We start from the raw sequence: 12,777 nt of genomic DNA, 5'->3' as shown, positions 1-12,777 counted from the left end.
TTGAATGGAGTCCACCAACTGGCCAGAGAGCACCTCAAGATGGCCAGCGACAGGACAAAAGTGCGCTACACAGATTTGCCAACTCTGCAGCATTCCAGGAGGGCGACCTGGTGTGGCTGTATCGACCTACCAGGACCAAAGGAAAATCACTGAAGCTGCAGCGTGCCTGGGATGGGCCATACCGCGTGGTGACCCGGATCAACGACGTGGTGTACCGCATCCAGCGACAACCCCGAGGGAAGATGATGGTGGTGCATCTGGAGCGATTAGCAACCTACCAAGGGACTGCCCGGGACGAGCAGCCCTAAGGAGGGAGCAATGTGACAGCCGCGTGAGATTCGATCTCACGACCAGCAGAAGGAAGTACAAGGTCGGCCGTGACGGGCAGGTTGCGCGCGCGTCTGCTTCCTGGGGCATGTGCTGTGGGGAGAAAGGGGAAAGAGCGACCGCAGCGGAGAGGAGAGACATCCGGATGACTCGAGAATGGACACGCGCGGAAATCTCTAGATCGCGAACTTTCTCGCAACTATGGTGTGAGTATAAATTACGCACACGAGTGAGACAGTCAGTCAGTCAGTAAGCCAGCGTTGTTACAGGCAGATTTGCACAGTAAGCGAGTTAGTCTTGTGTAGCAGTGAAGCCAGCTTCGAGACCAGAGCGCGACTTGAGTTGTGTCCATAACTGTGGAGCCTGAAGCCCGGAGTTCGAGTGCAGTGGACCGCAGTTGGGGGACCTGAGTTCGAAGTTCAGCGGATCGTCTCTGAAGGTCTGGGGTTCGAGATTCTGTGAACGCGAGTGACTGACCTAGAAGAACTAGCCAAGACAAACGAGCTGTGAACTAAGAACTGACAGTTCTGTGTTGTAAATAGTGCTTTGTGAATATTAGTTAAGATTAACAGTTCAGTGTTGTTCGTAATAGTCCAAGTAAATTGTCATTGTCGTCTGTGGAGTGCACTAATGAATACTGTGTTACTGTGTGGAGTGAAAATCCCATTGTTGACGGGAGTGGAATTAAATTGTAGAAAGTGAAGAGTTATTGTTGAGATAATAAAATTACATTGTTGTCTAGTATAAAACTTACAATACATACATCAATACACTCAGCATGTTTCCTGAAGGATACAACATCACGCTGTTCACCATACGCGGGATTTCTAAAGCAATTTCACGAAGGACAAAATGATTGCTTATCATTAACTGAATTTAATGGTACTGATACACACCCTCATATCTTGTAAACTAGAGCTAATCGGAGATTTTCATGTCCGTTTTCGTGATCAGCGTGGTCGATTTAGTAAAGAACAACTGGTTTAGTTCAACATACATTTTCACTGTTGGCTAATGTAATTTGTTCGTGTAAGTGAGGATTCCTTAGTTATTAATTCTATGAATAGATAGCAAGTTTTGCTAATAGTACATAAATATACTCGCATTGTAGAATTTAAAATGTAGTCGTACAGTAAGTAAACTCCATACGTGCGCATACAGTTAGCAATCCACGTGGTAGATAACTAACATTACTGGAAAAGTCAGCTGTTAATGTGTTATGATACAGGAGCGAAACATTTATTAGAAGAATTACGATTTCCGGTTTCAATTGAAACCCAGAATTGCATTTTTTCATTTCCTCCAAAGATCCAGAGAGGCAAGAACAAAAATCTGTACATTACTAGGCTTACTGTCTTACACTTGGCGTGTGTTCCGAATGTGGTTAAGTTTTGGATTTTTATATTTTTTAATTTCGTTTAATTTCTACGTTAAATTGTGTTGTGGTGATTTCGGATGTAAAAAATGGGATATACTGTAAATAGTCGGCGAGACGACCTACTAAAAACAGATATGAAATATTAAGTGCAAATTGCTGTTTCTGAACGGAACACTTCAAGAACAGTCAGTTTATAAATTGCTTTGACCAGGAAATACTTTTTGAAATAAAGCAGATCAGCTCATCATTTAGGCCTATTTTCAATGAAAAATGTGATTACTTAAGAGAGGAAATTGGAGTTATGACTCATTCTCCCATAATCATACCCGAAGAACTGAAAAGTATTTTGTGTCACTTAATATCCAGTTTGAAGTCAACATGGACACAGGAAAACAGAACTCTCAACTGATTTCTAAAACAGAATCAGCAGTGGCTTGAGAAGACAATTAGTAGAGAACGGCCTAAAAATCGAGAAACAGACACTTAACGAGCAACAGTTCCTCTAACCGAACTCACTTCTGCCACACTAATGACCTTTAGTGCAGCAAGAGAAACTGATCCGCTAATATAACTAAAGAAATAACATTTTCCATACCGACTATTACAGTGGCACATTTTCCACATTTCCTGTCAAAACACAGAAAAGCGAAACACGTATGTGGACATTCAATGTTACCTCAAATTAAAGGAGATGATTGAGGCTTTCAAACCTTGCTCATTATGTCCCACTGGTGCAATATTTCGAGTCAGGGCACTTGTCTAAATATTCACTTAATTTTGCTTTAGAGGCTCTTGATTGAACGCAGTGAAAAAAGTTCTGCAGGGAGTTCATAACTCTGAAGTTAAATGTTGATGAAGAAAATCCCCAACAAGGATTCAGTTCCTGTAAGATCTGATAAAATTTCAGGCCAAGTTTTTTTTTTACTATAGGCCTATAGTAGTAATATATTTATTTAACCCGGTAGAGGTAATTTATTGTAGTAGTTAAGAACAAAGAAATGATTTTTTTTACGGAAGTACAGCCTTTGAGGAGGCCGAGAAGTAGATAGGAAGATAATATTAAAATCGATTTGAAGGAGGTGAGATATGACGATAGAGACTGGATTGATCTTGCTCAGGGTAGAGACCTATGGCGGGCTTATGTGAGGGCGGCAATGAACCTCCGGGTTCCTTAAAAGCCAGTAAGTAAGTAAGTAAGTAAGTAAGTAAGTAAGTAAGTAAGTAAGTAAGTAAGTAAGTAAGTAAGTAAGTACGTACAAATTAAACCTAGGATAATAAAATTATATAGTGATGAAATTACCAGATATTGAAATATAAGTTTTAAGGAATATGTTCATATAGGGCTACTCATTATTCCGGATAAGATACATGTCCCTGTTCATCCTGAAGACGAGGATGATGAACATCTTCGAAACGTCGGTTCATCTCCAACTATTTACCTGACTGAAAACCCAAGGGAGATTTGAGTAATTGAGAATTTTTTTTTCAATGGTGCTTCTATCAGCGATTGCAGTTAGAAAGTGAATTCTTATTTGCTGGTTTCCTTATTAAATAATTCCTGTTCTAATTTCCGTTTGATATGTTGTTCTCGTTTTTGTTCCTTTGATAATGGACGTGATTTTGTGTAATGCCGCTATTTTGTAAATATTGTAGCAATTTGGTTATCCTGAGAAAGTTTATTTTTTTGTCATCCTAGCTCTTTCTATTTCTGAAGTTCAATATTATGGCATATTGTCTAATTATTAGTAAATTTAAGTAGGCATATTTTGTTACAATGTTTTCTGCCGTTTTGATACAACAGTTTCTCTAAGTAATATCTGAAAGCCGCTGTTTTTGAGGATGCGATTTATTTTCTCATGAATGCTGCTTTCTATCTCAGCTAGGTCTTCGTATTTTCAGCTTTCTTCTTAGCATTATCTCTTTCGATTTCTAACTTGGTTAAGAAGCTGTGTTGCAAGAGATAGTGAAATGCAATACAGTATATGACGTTTCCTATCCAAATCTCATCCTCAACCTACCCATGATGCAACCTGCTTAAACTAATGAGGTTCTAGGCCGGTATAACCACAACCTCTGAAATAGCAGAAACACTTTCGAATGGATGGAGTGATGTAACAGTCATTTAGGTGGATATTAACTAACCAATTGGCGCTCCAACAAAACAGTTACCGGTACATAAAGTCTGACTATGAGTTCACTCATATAAACGGTTCCCAAAATAAATGAACAATATTACATAATAAAAAACTATTGAAAATAAATCTTAGTGCGAAATAATAATAATAATAATAATAATAATAATAATAATAATAATAATAATAATAGTATGCAGAAAATAATACATTACTATGTTATCAATAGATCAATTTATTCCTTTTTAAGAGACTTTAAAGTCACTAAATTACATTTAAACAATTTGTAATACAAATGTTCAATTCATTTTGTCGTCAAAAAATTATTAAAAGTAGCTAGCAGCTACGCTAAGTCGGTGACACTGACTTGAAGTGCGGGAAAGTCTGAATATTGCTTGTTGGTTGCTGTGGTTTGTCGTGAGACATGCTTCATAGCGCCGTGGAGGGAGGTTGTTAGAAATTCCTTCAGCCATTGAAGAACGTCACACTATTTTTCCTTTTATTTTTTTTTCTTTATAAACTCTTCTAATATAACTGATTATCTATGTCGTCTTCTTTTAATTTTAGAAACAATGGAAGTACCCTGATATAAATTACAATTTCTTTAGTTTTTTAGGCCTATTTTTTATTTTTTATTTTATTTTTTTCCATTCTAAGATAATTTGTTTCTGATCAGTTCCAAATGGTTTCCTTGGTATTGAAGATAAGTATGTTATTTATTGGCATCCTATTTAGTTACAGCCCATGTTTTGTAAGTATTTAAACGCAGAACAGGGCAACTGAACACTCCATGGAGCAGTGGAGAGCGGCTCTTGCTCATGAAAGACTACTGCAGCTCTCAGTGTTATATTCAGCTATGCAGAGGCGGTTTACAAATTATGGACGTCTATCGCGCGCATGGAAATAATAAGAATCATATTCACTATCACAGCAATTGATAGCCTAGGCTTTAAACTGGATTCAAATAAACATAATATTTCAAATAATTAGATCATTCGCATTTGAGAAAATAAACTTACACTGATTAAGTGGCGATCTTACTCATGTTAACATTTAATCAGTTATTTATATTCAAGTGTTAAAAGTAGTGTACGAAAGATTCAACATGGATAAACTTACACAATCGGTATATATACAGGGCCGGATTTAGATTTAGTGCCGCTCCTAGACAGTACTAAAATTTGCCGCCCCCAACTGTCACAAACAATTCATAAGCAGCTATTATACAGGTCATGTTCAGTTTAAATTAGTTTTAATTGAAATGTTACAATTCAGAAAACAATAAATTACTGGAATCACAATATATGCATCTTACTTGTGAATTATAAAAATTTCCTTCGGACTTTCTTCACAGAGAAAACATTGATGATGTCATCGAAGTCGATATGATGAAGCACATGAGACTCGATATAAAGAATAGACCTAGCATTCAGCCTCTTCTGCCGTATTGTCGAACGAAGATAATTTTTAAGTCTCTTTAGCACTGAAAATTATATGTGTGCCGAACAATTTGCTATAGGTGCATATAGAAATATACGTAACATTATACCAATATTTGGATAAAGATCCAAGAGGCCTTTCTTATGTAATGTTTTGTATAATAATAATAATAATAATAATAATAATAATAATAATAATAATAATAATAATAATAATCATCATCATCATCATCACAGGTCTTTCGAATTATTTTATTAAGTTAATATAACAGCAGTGGCGTATACTGGTTAAAGGGTTTGGGCTACCACTGACCCTATTATTACACAAAATATATTTTAAAATCCCTATAATAAAATTCCTTACATATTTATGTGAATTCCAGACGTTTTGATTGGGACGAAAATACGTTGATGACTTCGTCCTTGAAATTACAGTTGGGCCACTTGCAAAGTTTCTGTAGAAATGACTTTTCAATGGATATTAGTGTCAAGCCGGATAAACGTTCTTGTGTATGAGTTGATCTACAGTAGGATTTTATTCTCTTCAACGCAGAAAATTTTCTTTCTACCGATGCTGACGTAGCTGGTATTGTCAGAATTAATGTTGCCAATTTAAGGACTTCAGGAATAACATGGTTCAGCTGGTTTTCATATATGGCAGATAATATTTCATGGATAGGTTTGTTCGAAAAATCAAAGACTTCTGCTGAATATATTACACTTAATTCATTTTTCAAACGTATTTGATCAAAGTGACTGTTATAGGACTGAAATAATTTGTTTAGTGCCTCATTCGGGAAGTTTTCTGTATAAGCAGAACATTTTTGAGAATCTAGAAGATGTGTCAACTGAAGCTTTCCATAATCAGAAAATCTGTCAGTAATTTCAATGTGCCTACGATCTAGTATGCTGTAGTACAGCTGCCTGTATTTCAATTCATCATCTCCTTTTCTTCGCTTTAATGTTGGTTCCATTGTATTGGCTGAAGAATTTTCATTTTCCATATTACTCCATATGGACGGAAACCCACTACGTCTGAACTCGGATATAGTATTTTTTTAACATGATACCTCTTGCAAGTAGTATGCTATGTCTACACTTTTTGTCTGAAGAATATTGTAGAGCACATCTGTATGTGCGAACACTCTAGCATAGACTTGAAGAAGAAATATATTCTGAAACTGTGTGAAAAAATTCTAATATCCTTGAGCCTGCACATTTACAGCATCATCCCAGTTTTCTTCAGAGTCATTACAAATGATATTTTTAAAGAAAGCAGTCCGTTTTTCTCTGTATTCCTTTACTGCATTTACAAGCCGAGATGTAAAATTCAATCTAGTTGGTGCTACTTTTGGGAGTTTCTTGTTCATAAATTCCTTGAGTTTTCTGATCTTTTAGGAGATGATGAGAAAAATGCAACTAAACCCGACAGTGTTTTGAAAAAAAATGCGGCATTCTGGAATGGATGAAGTAGTTTGTTACAAAACTAAATTGAGAACATGGCTGTAACAATGGACGAATAGTGCTTGAGGATACTTTCCTTGAACTTTTGTTTTTAAGGCATTAATATTTCCCGCCATAACTGAAGCACCATCGTATGTCTGTGCAATTAACTTATTGCCGACATTGTATTCTGCTATAACACCTTCCACATGCTGAAACAAAGCAGCAGCAGTTTTGTCCGAACTGACATTTTTGAATCCTATAAACCGTTCTTGAACATTGGCAGTACTGTCGACGTAACTTAAAACAGTGGACAATTGACTCTGATTAGAACAGTAACTTGTTTGATCAACAAAAATGGCCACAAAAGGTTTTATGTTCTTTATCATAACCCCACTTATAGCAAATATTAAGTCATTCTGAATTGCGAGAGAAGTACCACGAAATACTGTTGAACTCTCAAGATGATTGGCCAGTATATGGTCAAATTCACTTAAGGAACTTAAATATTCAATATAATTTCCTATATTGTCTGATTCCACACTCTCGTTATGACCCCCGAAAAGCCAATTCTTCTTTTCCTAGAAAGCAGACTGCGTTAATAAGATGCAGTAAAATCTCCCGATTTTTTTTTTTCACAAGAGCATTGTGTTGGTTGATGTGTAGAGCTTTTTGCTTATCTAGCTGTAAATCAATTCTTGTCTTCCCAAAGTTTGCAAAGTTCATGCTACTACAAATATGAGCTTTTGATTTGTCGTATTCTAGGACTGCCGTTCGAAGGGAGTTCATATTAGAAAACCCCTCTTTTGACCACACATTAGTTTCGTGGCTAAATAACAAACATGGCCAGCAAAATAGTTTAGACAGTTTAGAAGTACCACACAACCAATTCGACTTACCATATGATGTTGAAGTGAAATGGCGTGTGTACTCACGCTATTTTTCTTTTACGTCCATGGACAAATTTAACTCAGGAGTTGGTCTTTCCATTTTCACAATTTCAACTTTCTCGTTGTTATGTACGACGGTTAAAAGGCACTTTTAATAAACCTTCTATTACACAGTCATTTTCAACACAAACCTCTCCAGAAACTTGTTCTACCATATTTTTGACAATATCACTTAATTGGGAAATTAAAAACTTAATAATTCACAATTAATATAACTCTTAGACACTCGAACAAATCACAGATTTAAAATAATGCACTGCAAGAACACAATCACGTTCATGAGCTAGCGTGCTAAGCGTATTACTGCTTCGCGCCTGCGAAGAAACCGATCACGAGAGCGGTAACTCGCCCTGCCTACATTGCACGATGGAAACAGAAGGGTGAGGGGGGAACAGGACAGCGTGCGCGATACAGTCACAGGCTACCTCACGTACCAAGCGGTTTCTCCAGCGATGCCGCCTTGACAACTTGTTTGTTTTCGAGAGCAGAGAGCGCATATAAATCTAACAATTACTTTAATTTTAATGACTATGGTAAAACTAATAATACAAAATTATTACATTATGTTATATTATAAAGTTTTTCTTTTGTAATGTCCTTGGGCTACCGCCGCTAGCCCCGGTAGTCCGCAATATACGCCCCTGTATAACAGGCAATAAAATAGTCGTGAAACGCAGTACATTGAACAATAGTACGCAAATTCTTCAAGTTTTGAGCGTAGCTTAATTTTAGTATTTATAGCTGAATTTCGGGGCGTTTGTACCTGACTCTCTCGCGTTCAGGTTGGCAACGCTGGGCAGTTGACTCGAATTACAAGGTATGCACAACTACGAATATGCATAAGCGCATCAGAGGGCGATTGGCATTGTTACTCTTATACGACGCGGAGCGATAGTTCAAATCGATGTTCCGCTCGAATAACCACAGTCTAATATATACAGTCGCGCAACTCATACGTATAAAATATGCCAACATTTGACAGCTGGCGCGACAGTAGCCCTCTAGCGGCAGGCAAGTTAAAAGTGTGCATACGGCATGATAACACATTAGCAAACGGGTTTTGTGTAATTTATTTCATATTTTTATGCTATACAGTAAGTATATATGGCTCTTATTAATTTTACTTTAGAATCCTAGAAGAATTTCACACGCAGTTAATCTACAAGTTTCAGAAGCTGGGAATAAACGTAATTATTTCTGCTCCTTACAACTGAATCATGGCCCTGATCACGTATCATGGTTTGAAATAATATAATTGTTCTTACGTGGACGGTTAATTCAATTCATTCTTAAATATATTTATGAATCATTGGAACTCTATATTTCCTGTGAGAAGAGTCAAAATTAGTAGCTTCAAAATTGTAGGGTACATCGCGTGGTGAACTCCTCTCCCTATTTGCTGAGAAATTAACTTTTTTCCATACCGCAAATTGGGGTAAACTCGGCCGCTGAAGTAAACTTGAAAATAAAAAAAGGGAGGATTTAAACCTTAATATGACAGACAATGATTTATGAAGTTAATTATTTTTCCATTTCTTAAGAACCGGTATTTCCTTTATTATTTTGAGTCACAAATAGTGCTGATATTATGGTTTAAATTTTTATGACAAGTTTACAGCATTTTACATTACATTTCCAGTTTTCACACATAAGCTTAATTTTAACTTATCCTACCTCTATAATACGTAAATTACATGCACTTACTGTTAATATGACGTAGGTGAGAACATATAAATGAACACGCAATTTTGTTGAAAAAATTGTAACTTCAATTAACTCAGAAAATGTAGGCCTAATTTTATTTTCAGAGCAGAAGTGGTGTAAGCAAAAAATGGGTAATGATTCTGTAAATTACAGTGCAAAGTAGCAGTTAATATTGAATTTATTTAAACTATTAGTAGTCAGTGAATAGCACGAAGGATATATTAATTGCTACTTTGCGCTGTATTTTACAGAATTTTTACTTTAAACCTCATTACCTAATTTTGACTTACACCACTTCTGCTCTGAACGGCTCAAATTATCACTGGAAATGTAAAATAAACACCAATAAAAGTCATGCAGGTTATTACAGAAAAGATTGTTTTTTATATTAAATTAAAAAAGGCTCTTTTATTTTTTGAGAACTTAATACGTCTGCCACATGAATCTACACCAACACATCAGAAATTTATCGACACAGTCTGGATTTATTCAAGAAATGAATATTTTGCAAAAGGATTACAGTACTCCATGAATTCTTGAAAAATTAACACCATGATTGCTACTTGAATGCAATATAACATTCAACTTTTGAAAAATATAAAGAGAAAAACACTGATAACTAATAAATGTTTTATAGAACATAATACGTAGGCAACCTACGATATGGATTATTGGTTATGACTGAGTTATGATTTTCTCTTGGTCTTTAGGGAATCTGAAGAACTACAAATTCGGAGACTTAAACTTGTTGTTACTGCAATTTTGTGTCATTGCACACATTGCCTTTATTCCGACGCATGATTAAAACGTTATTATAACATCTCGCATCCCTTTAAAGCACGTGCTGGCTGAACGAGACTGTATCAACCCTATGACCAGTGCCTTGCCTGCCGCTTGGGCGCTTGGGCGCTAGTGTCGCGAATGTTGGGAAAAAAAGTGTTGAAGTTGCGCGACTGTATATTTTAGACTGTGGAATAACTCCATGATAAATCCATATTTTTATATTTGTGATCTTATAGTGCCTGAATGTACAGTTAAAAATAAGATTTAATTATATTTCATTTAGACAATGCCATGACACGAGGCCATTAGCCCTAAAGCCGCCCCTGCTGTTCAGTATACTTTACAATGTGTTTCAGACCACCTGTATCAGCCTTTATTCTCTAAAACTATATGATACTGGTTGTTCATTAAAAAATTCTGATGACCAAAACCTATATAAAGAATCGATGGTGGTAGTACCATTTCTCGTAACAAACTGAAAGCAGGGTTACATGTGGTTAACTTCGAAATTTCAAATTAGAACATAGGTCATTCAAGAGACATTGGAAACTACTTTTAAAAAGAACCAACTTTTACTGAAACTTTTTTTCTAAGTTTTATTGTTTACTCACAAAGCAACAAAAATGGCATCTGCTGAGAAATACTGTACATTGTTTATGTAGTAAGTGTTCAAAATATCCGCCATCCTGTACTAAACAACTTTCTGATCTCTTCCTAACATTCGTGATTGCGCGGAGCACTTCAGCACAGCTGAGAGACTCACAGGCTTCCCTAATTCTTTGTTTCATGTCTTCCCTAGTTGTTAGGCGTATCAGGTAGACCGTGTCTTTAATTCTCCCCGACAAGAAGAAGTCATCTGGAGCGAACTCAGGCGATCGGACCGGCCATGCTACTGGTCCTCGCCCAATCCACCTTAGCCGAAATAACAGGTTAACAACTAGCCGAACCCTACGTGAAAAGTGAGTCGGAGAGACGTCCTGCTGAAGCCACATCGTTCACCGAAGCGCATGGGGAACATCATGAAACAACTGGTGCAAAATGTTTCGAATGAAGCGTGGGTGCGTTCTACCATTCAAGTTCTCTTCAAAAAAGTATCACTCGGTGTCCGAGAAGGCCACACTATATTTATTGAGCTCCATACGTACTCCGTAGCTAGTGCGGAATAATCGGAGACGAGTAATGGGCATTATGGAGATTCACCTGACCATTACTCTTGAAAGTTGCCTCATCAGTCCACAGAATTCTGAGGCTAAAATCACGGTCCGTGTTTAAAAACCAGTTGCAGAAATCAACACGAGTCTGAAAGTCATGTCCTCCAAGTTCCTAATAGAGAAGAATATGGTGTGGATGAAATTTGTTGTCTTTGAGAATTTTAAACACTGTACTATGTCACGGGTAATCTTTCTTATGGAATTCTGAGGGTTAACTATCACCGGAGCGAGGACATCGGCAGCTTTCTCATTCCTCATAGGTCGTCTGATACGCTCACCTTTGTTGTGTTTCGGCTGCACCACGGCGTTTGTACGCACACGCTTTGCAAGACGCTGGAAAACAATGTACGAGTGATGGGCGCACAATGGATATCTCTCTGCGTAAACATGTGCTGCTTCTCTAACAATCAAGACTGAAAATTTAGACGGTTTTAATTTCAACTATTAAAGATTGACCGGGAGACTTAGTTATGCGAACTGTGTCAGCAACTACCCTTTCCCAAAATCCCTAAAATTAAAGTAAAAGAAAAAAAAAAAAACAATCTTCAAGAATGGAAAATGAGTGGAACGGAGAAAATTTCTCTCCGGTACCGGAATTTGAACCCAGGTTTTCAGCTCTACGTGCTGATGCTCTATCAACTAGGCCACACCGGATTCCCATCCCGATGTCGGATCGAATTCTCTCAGTTTAAGTTCCACCTCTTGGGTTCCCTCTAGTGGCCTACCCTCATGCACTGCGTCACAGATATATGACAGTGGGACCATGTCCACACACATGTGCAGAGTGCACTCGTTATGAGTGACTAAGTGGCCGGGATCCGACGGAATAAGCGCTGTTTTAAATCACTAAGTGATTATTCGCATATCATATATTATTATGATGTACCAAAGTACATATGATATTTCCGTGCAGATATTCTGCGTCATCATATGATGGAAGATGAGTGGAACGGAGAAAAATTCTCTCCGGGATGGGAATTCGGTGTGACCTAGTGAATAGAGCTTCAGCACGTAGAGCTGAAAAACCGGGTTCAAATCCCGGTGCCGGAGAGAATTTGTCTCCGTTCCAATCATCTTCCATCATATGCTGACGCAGAATATCTGCACGGAAATATCATATGTACTTCGGTACATCATAATAATCTTCTAGAAGTCAACTGCCTGAAAACCTACATACACGTAACAAAATTTATTTTAGTTACTGAAAGTTCATATGAGTTTGAAATCTGATATTGTGTAAATTATATTTTTGGTTAATGAAGTCTGAATCTCAGGTGGGACATACTGCAATCTAGGGGAGGACATTCCCTCGGGTCAGCCCTTAAATTTATTACTGAAATCGGATCATCTATGAATCATTTTTAGTGAATCATTATAAATGAGCGTGACATTGAACAGAGAAAAAAGCGG

The 12,777-nt window shown here is 37.1% G+C and overlaps 1 protein-coding gene across 5 annotated transcripts in view; it reads right to left on the bottom strand.

Annotated features, from left to right (window-relative positions):
• Positions 1 to 12,777, bottom strand: part of LOC138705069 (2-oxoadipate dehydrogenase complex component E1) — a 201,279-nt gene that overhangs the window by 9,610 nt on the left and 178,892 nt on the right. The gene's annotated exons all lie outside the window — the stretch shown is intronic.

Source organism: Periplaneta americana, chromosome 8, assembly GCF_040183065.1.
Source record: "Periplaneta americana isolate PAMFEO1 chromosome 8, P.americana_PAMFEO1_priV1, whole genome shotgun sequence".
Classification (NCBI taxonomy): Eukaryota; Metazoa; Arthropoda; class Insecta; order Blattodea; family Blattidae; genus Periplaneta; species Periplaneta americana.
The sequence above is the reverse complement of the archived record's forward strand: the minus strand, read 5'-3'. Positions and strand labels throughout refer to the sequence as shown.